Source organism: Miscanthus floridulus, chromosome 6, assembly GCF_019320115.1.
Source record: "Miscanthus floridulus cultivar M001 chromosome 6, ASM1932011v1, whole genome shotgun sequence".
In the NCBI taxonomy this organism is placed as follows: domain Eukaryota; kingdom Viridiplantae; phylum Streptophyta; class Magnoliopsida; order Poales; family Poaceae; genus Miscanthus; species Miscanthus floridulus.
In genome coordinates this window covers 135,539,129-135,552,414 of record NC_089585.1, presented here as the reverse complement: position 1 = coordinate 135,552,414, position 13,286 = coordinate 135,539,129, and positions in this window count along the sequence as shown.

Genomic DNA, 13,286 nt, shown 5'->3' with positions numbered 1-13,286 from the left:
TGTCTGCTAGATCTCACAAACCTGAATAGCTATTGACATGATTCCAGAGACATTTGAAAGATACAGAAGTCTAGTTATCTCCACAAAAATTTCAAAATTTTTGACAGCCCAGATTTCGAGATACCAGATAAAGAACACAGGCTGCTCCAGAAATCAGCACAACAGAGATAAGATAGAGCGAAACATCTGCATTAAGATTTCATTCTAAACTTAAGGTTCCAATCTAAGGAAGTTGTGGACATGCCCACAAACTTCCAGCAATCAAAACAAATACCAAATCAACCAAGTTCACAAATTAAACATCTAATCATCCAAGTTTACAAAACCAAACAAAACTAAATATGAAACATGAACTAACGACGTGGTAATCTAGATCAAGGCACCTAACACCTATGGAGTGGTGTCAATCATGGTGAAGGACCAGCGCTTCTTCTTGTAGATCGAAGGCTGCCCAAGTTGTGCTCAAAGTTCATCCACTTGCTTCTGGAGGCGTCTCTGAGCCCTCTGAGATGCACGTAGTTCTCCTTTGACTTCCTCATCCACTCCCTGCATAGCGTGGACATGCTGCACCGTTGCTTCCAGAGTTGGGTCACTCTCTGGTGGAGCCAAAACCTGCCAAACACCCTCATGATCATTTCAAGGAAGGAACCTGAAGCAATCCTCCCTCATGGCCTCAAAGCGACGACCATGGTAGTGGATGTAGGCGTTCTGTGCTGCATCCTCCATGCCATCCAAGGCATGGGCTCTCCTGGCAGGGGCATAGTGGATAGTCTCCACCTCATGTCCATTCTTGACGTTGTTCCAAGAGGTGACCACTAGCTCTACCTTCCAAAAGGTAGCCTCCAATGGATGCTGGTACTCGGCACAGTGGTAGCTGATGGAGGCGTGCAAGTCGGGGTAGTAGTCGTCCAGCACGTGAGTGAGGAGGGTGTGGTAGTAGGCTGTCTCTGGGGCTAGCTTGAAATAGTACTTGCACTTCCAGCCAATCTCCTCATCCACCACGGGGACAATTGGGGAGGGTGCAGGTGTAGGGGAAGTAGCCATCGACTCCTCAGGTGTAGCTACGACCGGATAGACTGGCACGACAACTAGGGTAGGAGCAGGTGCAGGCATCGAGGTAGCCACCTCCTCATCATCGGAGATGATCACAATCTCCTTCTCCGCCTGTGGGGCAGCGAGGTGAACAGGGCACGATAGCCGACAGTGCTAAGGCGAGCAGTCTTCGGGTTATGAGACATCTATAGATTTAAAGTGAGATAGAATTAGAATCAACAATTTTAAATAATAGATTAAGGTATGAAAAGCATAAATGTTTTAATAAAATAACAAGAATAAGACAGTAAGCAAGAATCCATAGGAGCAAAGATGCTAAAACGACCATTTTCTAACTAGGCTTGCGTCCTACAGTCAACACGGCTTTGATACCAATTTGTCACACCCAATTTTAAGGATAAAATTGAATGCACAAAACTTGTGTATGCCCAGGAATCAATCACACACACAAGCTGACAAATTACATAAAGTATCATCACGGTGTCTCATACATTAGAGTTATAATATAACTTAGTCTTATACATCACAGCGGAAAATAAAAGGTAACTCTCTCGAGGGGCTTCATCATAGAGAAGGTCAACTGGTTGACCACAAGCCTAAAAATCCTCTAGGAATTCCTCATACCCGTTGTCATCTGTTACCCATCCGGGATTTTTATCCAAATAAAGAAAATAAACAAGTGTAAGTACATCCCGTACTTAACAAGTTAACATGGGGTTATGAAGCTCAAAAGGTTGACACTGGTTCACTGCAGTTAGCACTTTTAGTACGACAAGCTTTTATTATCAGATATTATCAAGTTATGCTTAAGCTCCCAGTTAATCTCATAAGAACATATATCAGGGTTAGGTGTACCGTATATCATCATAGATCAACTTAAATAATCATCAACAAGTAACCAGTTATTCTATGAGTTTTCTGGGCCGCTCATAACCGTGAGCATGGCTATTATAACAGTTTGTTAGCCTCTACAGAGGTGGTGCACATTCACTGCGAGTCGTGATCCCCATATGTCCGGGTTAATTACTCCCAAGTCACTGCCAAGGTGAGTGGGCAGGGTACACTATGAAGCCATTTCATAGGTTTCTCTAACAAGTTAGGGCCACTAAGTTTCCTTGGCAGGCAGATGTAGGAACCCCCCTTTCCTATGGCACATATCCATCGTGGCTATACTCATAGGAACAGAGGCAGCCCTATACCCAACATGGCAAGCCCCATTTGTACCAAAAAGGTAACCTCTAACTAGCTAGAAAAGGTCCTATTACTGAGCTAAAGTCAGAGCCATATGACTCTCCTGGTTGCACTGTCAGTCCCAGTTTTTGCCGACAGATAAGTCCTTATGGAGGGCTAGGAGCAACACGATCAAAGGTCATTTGCACCTTTGCCCTATGGAACAGTCGTTATAAACCATGTTAAACTCTCAGTTCCATAGAATCATTCATCATCATGTAGATCAAGTTCTGTTAGAGCACTAGCAATCTACCCATATGCATTTACCCCATAGGAGACAAGGAACAGGATAATCAATCACTAGGATGTCCTTACGGGTATCAAAATTAGACACATGCAAATGAGTAATTGATTAAAGTGAAATAGGACATCAAGGTAGGCCCATGCTATACTTGCCTTGATTCACAAACTCTTGCTGGTCCTGCTGGTCGTCAAAGAATTCTTGGTCTCCAGCGTTCTCCTCACCGTCTGAACGTGACCAACACGGCAACATACGACATTCCCAAAAGCATTCATGCAAAGCAAACATTCCTATCATTAGAATAGTACACCAACAGTATAGAAAACAAGATAAAATGTTTGTGAAAATAATCTACGTCTCGCTACGATCACGTCAACGCGAAGTTCCCGAAAAACAGAGCTAAAATGCGAAAGTTATGATTTAAACAGGATTTCCTATAGCAATATATTTAATTAAATCTAACCATAAAATTAAAAAGTTCCAAACTTGACTAACAGTGGTTCTACCATGTAGATTATGGAATTACGAAGCTAACACGATTCGAATGGATCAATTCGGAGCTAAAACGACAATTTTATAAGCTAAACAGTTCAAATGGCATTTCTGTAAATACTGAAAACGTATTTTAGACTTAAGCAGTGAACTTTACGCTTTCAAAACAAGAATGCGTACTAAGGGAAATGCGCTTTGGACTGCGGGCTCTATTCATCCGAAACCGAGGGTCTCTTTAGCTAATCTGCCACGTGAAGGGGTACTGGACGTTATCGGCCGTTGGATCATGGATGGGTGGCTCGGATTAGATCAAAGGGGGGAGAGAGAAAGGATGGCCGGCCAGAACAGTGTCTCCGATGGCAAGGTTCCATTGCCGGTGGCATGGAGGTCACCGAAGCGCATGGAGCACGGCCTATGGGCCACGGTCCGAAGAACCGAGGGCACCGGGAGTTAGCTAGGGTGAAGGGGAACTCACTAAGGCCAATACGGTGGCCGGAGGAGAGAGCCGAGGCGACAGACGCCATGGCCGAAGGCCAAAGCTCGCGGACGCTCACGAATAGGGCCCAAACGGCCACAAAAAACAAAATTGAAAGCACAGGGGGAAGGAGGGGAGCACGGCGAAGCTCACCGCAAGGAAAAACGGACTCGAAGACGGCTGCCCGCGTGAAGGGGAGGACGGCGGATCCCGGTGATCTTTGGCTCGGCAGTTGTGGCTTCCTCATGGACAGGCGGGAGCAAAAACAGAACAGGGAGTGACAGCAGGGGAGCGGCGAGGGGCGTGGGCTCCGTTTTCGTAGAGGCTAGGTGCGGGGGAGGCGCTCCCACGATGCGGACGTGGGCGCGGAGGTGGTTGCGCCAGGCATGCACGGGGCGGGAGGTCGAGGGCAGTGCTGACACGTGGGCCCGAGCCGTCAGCTGCAGGGAGAGAGAGGGTGCGGCAACGGTTGCTGGCCAAAACTGGGCCACGTGGAGGAAAATGGCTCGGCTCGGTTGGGCCGACCCAAGAAGGGGAAGAGGGGAAAAACGAGCGGGCCGCAGGAGGGAGCTAGGCTGACGCGGTGGGGAGAGAAGGCCTGCGGGCCGAAAATCAAGAAGGGAGGGAAAAATGAATTTTGCATTTTTTTTTCTTTTTTTCCAAATAGATTTCCAAAAGCATTTTCAAATAGGTTTTGAATTCATTTGAAATTTGAATCAAGATCAATCATCACATAATTAGTTATGCAGCAGCATGTATGCATCAAGAAGTTTCTAACCTTATATTTAATTTTAATTCCACAAAATTTATTATTTTCCTATATTTTAATGCACACATATTTGCATAAATAAATCATATTTACTAATTTTAAAATAATGTAATTTTTTAGGGTGTTACAGATACATAGGTGATTAGTCCACATGTACATGTGTGTGAGCAACATATGCCATGAAGGTGGAAATGGCTCAGAGATGTTGCAAAGTTCTCACATGTGATGATGAAGGAGCTCATTGTACATGAGACATGACATTGAGTCATGTGATCAAGGTGGATGTAAGGAAAATGGACCCTTGGCTCATTTACTTTGGATTTTAGTGTTTGATGATCAACACAACCAAATTGGACTAATGAAGTTGCAAGTGATTGTTTTGTAGTTCAATAGGATGCAAGACGTGACTTGGACAAAGGCGATGTGATGATCCAATGATCAACACCACAAGCAAGACCCTAAAAGCATAAGAGAAGACCCAAGATATCAAGCAAAGTCCAAGCACAAAGATAGGAACCAAGCCATACACAAGATCGCAAAGAAACAAGCTCGCAAAGGTAACCGGACGCTGGACCAGACGCTGGTGGAAAGTGATCGGACGCTCTAATCAAGAGGCTCGGCAAATAGGCGATAGTAGCAGTGACCAAACGCTGGTGGCATATCAACCGGACGTAGGACAACAGAGTCCAGTCGAGTACAGAGAGGTTCTAGAGCGGCAAAATTGCGACTGGACACGTCCGGTGGCATGTGACCGAACGCTGGCAGCGTCCGATCAGTTGATCGTGGCTCTAACGGTCGGGACAACCGGACACGTCCGGTCAGGATGTGATTAGCATCCGGTCAGTAGCAGAAAAGCAGGATTTCGTCCCCAATGGCTACTTTCTCAGTGGGGCTTATAAATACAACCCCCAACCAGCCAAATAAGTGGAGTGGAGCTAAGAAAACATACCAAGGGTGTTGATACACCATTTTAGTGATCTCCACTTGCATAGTGCTTAGTGTTTACTAGGTGGTTAGTGTAGGTGCTTTGCAAAGTGCTTAGGTTGATTAGACCACCGCTTATGCGCTTGCTCTAGGTTTAGGCCTAGTGTTTAGTGAGGTTTACATACCTCTTACCACTCGGTGCTTGCGCGCACCATTGTTGTACATCGAAGGGGCTTGTAGTCTTGCGAGATCATACCAACCGCATTTGTGGTGTGGCCGACACCATGTACTGGAGGGAACAAGGCCTATGGCATTTCGGCCGGAAGCTTGATAATGAAGATGGCGGGGAGCATCTGGGAGAAGCTTACTGGAAGGCACATCAGAGACCCACTTGCGCGTGGGGAAGGCCCAAGGCTATCCATGGAGTTACCCGACCGGGAGCTTGGCCCTTGCGAGGAATTCCTTACGAGGGGCTCCAACGAGGACTAGGGGGAAGCTTGCACGCTTCTCGATACCTCGGTAAAAATACCAAAGTTGTCGATGGGAGTTTGCATATCTCTACCTTGCTCTTTAGCTTCTGCATTTACATTGATTGTATTACTTCTTTTTGCGGTAGAGATAGCAACACACTAGCAAAACCATAGTTGCACATTTAGATAGTTTATCTTTTGCATAGGTTTTGCTAATCTTAGAAAAAGGGGCCATAGTTTAGAGTTAGAATTTTAAGTTGCCTAATTCACCCCCCTTCTTAGGTGTCACGGTCCTCTTCAATTGGTATCAGAGTCGGTTGGCTCAATTTGGACCTTTGGTTTAACCGTCATTGAGCCGACGCTATTTAGAGTGGTTGGGATGGATACCTCTAGGCCTCCACACTTTGATAGCACTAACTTCTCCTATTATAAAGCTAGAATGGCTTGCTATCTGAGGCGATTGATTTGGGAGTTTGGAGAGTCACTCATGACAGTTTGAAACCCATTAAGAATCCCGATAAACCCACAAAGAGTGAAGAAAAGGAAATTTATTTCAATGCTAGAGCTAAGAATTGTTTGTTTGAATCATTTAGCATAGATGTATTTAACCAAGTGTTCACTTTAAATACAGCACATGAATTTTGGTTAAAACTTCAAGAGCTCCATGACAGCACAAGTAATGTCCGTGAGCAAAAATATTTTCTATCTAAACAAAATTATGACTCCTTTACAATGAATGATGATGAGCTTGTTCATGATATGTATTCTTGTTTGAATCTAATTATTAGTGAGCTCCATTCAATAGGATTAACAAAGCTAGATGATGCGGACATCATGAGGAAGATCATCTCCGTGCTACCACAAAAGAAATATACAAGCATCATCACCATCCTTCACAACATGGAGAACTTGAGCACCATGACCTCGGGCATAGTCATTGGCAAGATAGTGGTATTTGAAATGTCACGTAAGATGGGTCAAGGCAAAGCCTCTTCATCGAGCAAAGGCAAAGTTCTCGCATGTAGCAAGAAAAAGAACATGAAGGGCAAGCAAGTTGAGACAAGCTCAAGCTCCTCAAATGAAGATGAAGAAGAAAATGAGGATGGTGATGATGATGATGATGAAGATTCAAGTGAAGATGATGAATCTTCCTCCTCCACCTCTAACCTTGATGAAGAATCAATCAAACTAATCAACAAGGTGGAGAAGATGATCCAAAGGCTCAATGTCAAGGGTGTGCCCATCTAAATCCAAGATCTCATTTTCACCAATCAAAGAAATAAGCAAAGAAAGAGATGATGCTATGGATGCAGCGAGTTGGGGCATTTTGTGGAAGTTTGTCCAAACAAGCCCACACCCAAGATAAAGAAGAAGGTGTGCAAGAACCAAGCCCTCACATCAATAAGGTCATGTGATGATTCTTCAAGTGAAGAAGAACACCATCACAAGAGGCGAGGCCACAAGCACTCATCATCAAGCTCTTCTCGTGTGTGCCTTATGGCATGAGGTAACGAATGCTCATCCTCTAGTGAGAGTGATAGTGATAATGAAATACCTTCTTATGATGAAATTATGCAACAAAATCTTAATTATGCTAAAGTTTGAACTAGTCAACAAAAGAAGCTCAAAAAATTAAAAGAAAAGCTAAATAGTTCACAAGAAGCATACAAAACTTTGCTTGAACAATATGAGAACTTTGCTAATCTCAATGTTGAACTATCTACTAAAATTGAGCAACTTAAGGCTAGTGCAACAACAAATGCATGCACAATCTATGATGAGCAACTTGTAAAGAAAAATGAAAGATTAAAAGAAAAGTTAGCTAGCTCACAAGATGCTTATAAAAGTTTGCTTGCTAAAATAGAAACCGTGTGCAAACATTGTGATGAGCTAACTAATAAAGTTGCTAATCTTGAAGCCGTTAGTACAATCCCCACCAAGGCATCTAAAAAGAAAAGCTCTATCTTTAACATGCCTAAAAAGGATGCTTCTACTTCTTGTAATAACTTATGTTTAGACTCATCTTTGTGCAACCAAGTTTGTTTTGAGAAAGTTGTTGTAGATACATGCACACAAGAGGTTGCAAAGGAGAATGAGCAACTCAAGTAAGAAGTAGCTCGCCTCACCGAGGACTTGACTCAAGTGAAAGGCAAGACGAAGCAAGCCCAACTTCATCAAGATAACACCGTCAAGGGAGTGAAGAAGCTTGATGAAGGACAAGCCATGGTTTGCTACGTATGCCACAAGGAAGGTCACATGTCCTATGAGTGCAAGGTGAAGAATGGGGGAGGAGCAAAGAAGAAAGAGAAGAAGCAAACAAGCAAGCTCTCCAACACCTACACCAATAAAGTGGACAAGAAGGCCTCTACACCATACTTGTTAAAGAAGAAGAAAAATAACATGGTGGTGGCCATCAAGGTGAACAAGCAAGCCAATAGTGGGGTCAAATGCTTTTGGGTGCCAAAGGAAATCATTTCCAACATGAAGAGCACCAAGAAGGTTTGGATCCCGAAAGGGAAGTGAGAAGTCCAATGGATTTTGGGGAATTTGGAGACTTGGCAAAGTATGGGTGCACTTCATGGGGTGCATCATGATGGACAACATCATTGCTAAGTGGGTTAGTGAATACTATGGACCCAAATTCCCCATCCCATGTTAGGTAACTAGATTCAATTTGCTTCAAGTAGTATCATTTTGCATTTCCTACAAGTGGTACTTCTTACAAATTGGTATCTTTAAGCATCTAGTTACTTTTCATGCCTATGTTTGCATTTGCATGCTTATATCTTTTGTCATACATACACTAGGTATATCTTATGGTAGGCTTGCTCGGTTTCATTCTTAACCCTTGGAGCAAACCTACATGGTTTAAAATTGTTTAGGAGCACAACACATAGCTTGTCTTTTGATTGTTCATCTAATATGTGCCTAAGTCCAAATTGTAGATAACTTCTCCTGAATATCATCTTCGAAAATGATTCTCACATTCATGAGATGTCATCTTTCAAGTGGTATTATTGATTCTAAAATCAATGTGCATGACTTCTACAAGTATCCCATACTTGTGTGCACAAATTTAGGGGGAGGTTACTCTACAAGTTGGATGCTTTGAGACTAACACCTTTTTAAGCTTATCATGTGTGTAATAGTCTCATTGCAAGGAAAATGGAGTCCTAGAGTTAAGCATCATACTTCAAATATCCACCACCTATTGCAAGTGGTAGAAATCAAATTGGTTTCCACATGTGGTATTTCTAAACCGATATCATCAAATTGATTTCATTTTGATATTTATATGCTTTCTCCATGCATTATATAGATTAAATTCCCTTGAGCAATAATTTGTCAAATATGCATATGTCTTGCTTTCTACCATAAGTATGCATTATTTAGGGGGAGCTTAATCTCTATAATACGAGAGTCAAATTTTGTGACCTATTCCACTCTACACAAAGGATCACAAAATTTGACCCTCCCTTGTGCTACTAATGTCTTCCTTTTTGGTGTTTTGATTCCAAAGGGGGAGAATTTAGAGGACCAAAAGCAAGCATTAATTTGTAAGGTCATAAGCTAGATCATAATAATTTACAAGTGATAATGGTCTACAAGTGGTAATGGTCCAAGAAAGGGAGGATAGTGGATTATGGATTAGTCTATGTAATGAGGAGAATTTATAGGAAGCAAGGCTTAAATCCATAATGCCACATGGGGACATTTTGCAAGGGCAAGATAAGTTTTTATGTAGTATCTTTTAGTCTTACAAGTAGTATCTTTTAGCATCATGTACCTTGCCCCTTGCATTGCATCTAAGCAAGTAGATATATTTTAAATTGCAAATTTTTATTATTCGCTTGTTTTGGTCGTGTTGTCATCAATCACCGAAAAGGGGAGATTGTAAGAAAAATGGACCCTTGGCCCATTTACTTTGGATTTTGGTGTTTGATGATCAACACAACCAAATTGGACTAATGAAGTTGCAAGTGATTGTTTTGTAGTTCAATAGGATGCAAGACGTGACTTGGACGAAGGCGACGTGATGATCCGATGATCAACACCATAAGCAAAACCCTAGAAACACAAGAGAAGACCCAAGATATCAAGCAAAGTCCAAGCACGAAGATAGGAACCAAGCCGTACGCAAGATCATGAAGAAATGAGCTCACAAAGGTGACCGGACGCTGGTGGAAAGTGACCAAATGCTCTGATCAAGAGGCTCAACAAATAGGCGTCAGTAGCAGCGATCGGATGCTGGCGGCATATCCACCGGATGCAGGACAACAGAGTCCGATCGAGTACAGAGAGGTTCTAGAGCGATAAAATTGCGACCGGACGCGTCCGGTGGCATGTGACCGGACGCTGGCAGCGTCCGATTAGTTGATCGCGACTCTAATGGTCGGGACGATCGGACGTGTCCGGTCAGGACATGATCAACGTCCGGTCAGTAGTAGAAAAGTGGGATTTTATCCCCCAATGGCTACTTTCTCAGTGGGGCTTATAAATACAACTCCAACTGACCAAATGAGTGGAGTGGAGCTAAGGAAACATACCAAGGGTGTTGATAGACCATTTTAGTGATCGCCACTTGTATAGTGCTTAGTGTTTTATTAGGTGATTAGCGTAGGTGCTTTGCGAAGTGCTTAGGTTGATTAGACCACCGCTTATGCGCTTACTCTAGGTTTAGGCCTAGTGTTTAGTGAGGTTTGCATACCTCTTACCACTCGGTGCTTGCGCGCACCATTATTGTACATCAAAGCAGCTTGTAGTCTTGCGAGATCACACCAACCACATTTATAGTGTGGCCGTCACCATGTACTGGAGGGAACAAGGCCTATGGTGTTTCGGCCGGAAGCTTGATAGTGAAGACGACGGGGAGCATCCGGGAGAGGCTTGACAGAAGGCACGTCGGAGACCCACTTGCGCATGGGGAAGGCCCGAGGCTATCCACAGAGTTATCTGACCGGGAGCTTGGCCCTTGTGAGGGGCTCCAATGAGGACTAGGGGGAAGCTTGCGCACTTCTCGATACCTCGATAAAAATACTAAAGTCATTGATGGGAGTTTGCATATCTCTACCTTGCTCTTTATCTTTTGCATTTACATTGATTGTATTACTCCTTTTGTGGTAGAGATAGCAACACACTAGCAAAACCATAGTTGCACATTTAGATAGTTTATCTTTTGCATAGGTTTTGCTAAGGTTAGAAAAAGGGGCCATAGTTTAGAGTTAGAATTTTAAGTTGCCTAATTCACCCCTCCCTTCTTAGGCATCATGGTCCCCTTCAGTGGAGAAGATCAAGACATGACTTGGCTTGATGGACCGGTTGTAAGCATAAAGGGCAAGTCGGAGGCTTTGGAGCGATAGACTGCGTGGCGGTGAAGCTTGAGTAAGACTTGGCGCCGATGGACGAAGGCAATAGTGAAAAGCTAGTGAAGTCAAGATCAATGAACCAATATAATCACGTGATGATATGAAGTGGATCATATCATTGTTGATCATGTTGATGCATGTGTTGCATCGACATTAGAGGAGATGGAATAGAATCCACAAGGCAAAGGTATAACCTACGACATTTTGCTTCACCGGTCATAGGTGTGTAGAGAAGTTGATGACCGGGTTTATGATAGATGGCCGTACTATCAAGAGGGGCAAACTTGTTTGCATATTGGTCATCTAGTGCCACTCGAGTGATCTAACTTTGCATCGTCGCTAGGATCGAGTGGCGTGGCAAGTTGAGTGGTTAACTCCTTGAAAAATATTTGTGAAAAGCTAACATACGTGCATAAGGTGTTATACACTTGGTGGTGTTGGCACATTTGCAAAGGAAAAGAAGTTGGTGAAGAAAATGAGTTGAATGTGCTGGTCATGGGGTGACCGGATGTGTCCAACATGAGGACCAAACGCGTTCGGTATTCCTGACCTGACCGGCAATGTCCTATATCGATATCGGACGCGTCCGGTATTCTAGCCAAGCACGGGTAGAGTTGCCGAAGTGACCAGACTCTGACTCGTAGTAGTGATAGGACACAGAGCAATCACTGTTTAGTGTCAGGTCATGGTGACGTGGGGCATGGGTGTTGGTCCACAAAGGACCAGATGTAGGGGCGTGTCTGGTTGGCCACACCGGATATGTCTGGTTGGAGTTGAGTAGCTCTAGGAGCTCTCTAGACATGATCGAATGCTGCCCGTCCTATGTCCAGTCGGTCACACCGAACGTGTCTGGTCAGAGTTGAGCAGCTCTGGGAGCTCTCTAGACTCGATCGGACGCTGCCCATCCTACGTCCGGTCGACACACCAGACATGTCTGATCGCCATTGGGCGACAATGGCTATTTCGTTTAAATGGGACATGTGGTGGTCAAGCAGTGATCGGACGTAGCAACTAGACGCGTCCGATCGCCACACCGAATGCGTCTGGTGCACATGACCTATGTGTCCGGTCGTCCTGAGTTTTGCCCAGTGAAGGGGTAACGGCTTGTTTAGCCCGTGGGGCTATAAATAGAAGGTGGCCACAACCATGGCTAGGGCTAAGCACCTTGGGGGACTTTGTGTCCATGCTTGAGAGTGTTTAGGAGCTCTCCATCTCACATATGCTTGATAGTAATCATCCTATTGTGTGAGAGAGCGATTCTAGTGTGATTGCATTATGAGGTTGCATCAAGTTGCACTAGGTGGTCGTCTTGCAAGCCGGTGGTGCTTGTTACTATTGGATGTTGCCACCTCCTAGATGGCTTGGTGTTGGTCTCCGTCGAAGCCCACAAGAAGCTTGTGCAGTGCTCCGGAGAAGAGCTTTGTGAGGGGCCTTGTGCTCGCCCCACGGGAGCCACAAAGAGCAACTCTAGTTGAGTGTGTCATTGAGCCACCCTCACTTTTGAGGTAGGTTCTTGCGGTGCCTAACGTGCGGCTTGGCGAGTGATGTCAATTAGCCACCGAACCACCAAGTGAGCGGTCAACACAATGGAGACGTAGCATGTTGGCAAGCACATGAACCTTGGGAGAAAATTCACCATGTCAACATTGTTCTTCCTGTTGGTTTGCAATCCCCTTACACAAGCTTGTAATTACATTCACATACATTATGCTTGTGTAGTTGCTCTTGTAATTAGTTAGCTTGTGTAGCTCACTAGTTACCTTCTTGCTTGTGTAGCTCCCTTGCATGGCTAATTTGGTTTATGTAACCTTATTAGTCATATTGCTTAGTTTGTGTGGCTAAGTCTTTGCGCTCTCTAATTTGGCATTGGTTGCCTTGTTATTGAGCATTGCTAGTGAGCTTAGGAGCTTTGTGCTTTTGCTTACTAGAATTGTGTAGGAGCTCATCGGTGTGCAAAATACTAGTGGCATAGATTTGTGTGACCTTGCTCCTAGGATTGGATAGGTGAGCTCTAGCTAGCCCAGCACCTTTATTGCCTAAATAGGATCTTAATAAGGTGTTTGTGAACTTCGATAGAGGGGTGTAGTATTGGCTAGACCGATTGTTATAATTCCGCACTTGTTTTGGTTAGCCGGCGCGATTAAATTTAGAAAGGACTATTCACCCCCCCTCTAGTCCACCATCTCGACCCTACACATGGCACATACATGATACGATTGGCGTATCGTAGGTTGTATATTGATCAAAATCTACAGATGATTGATGG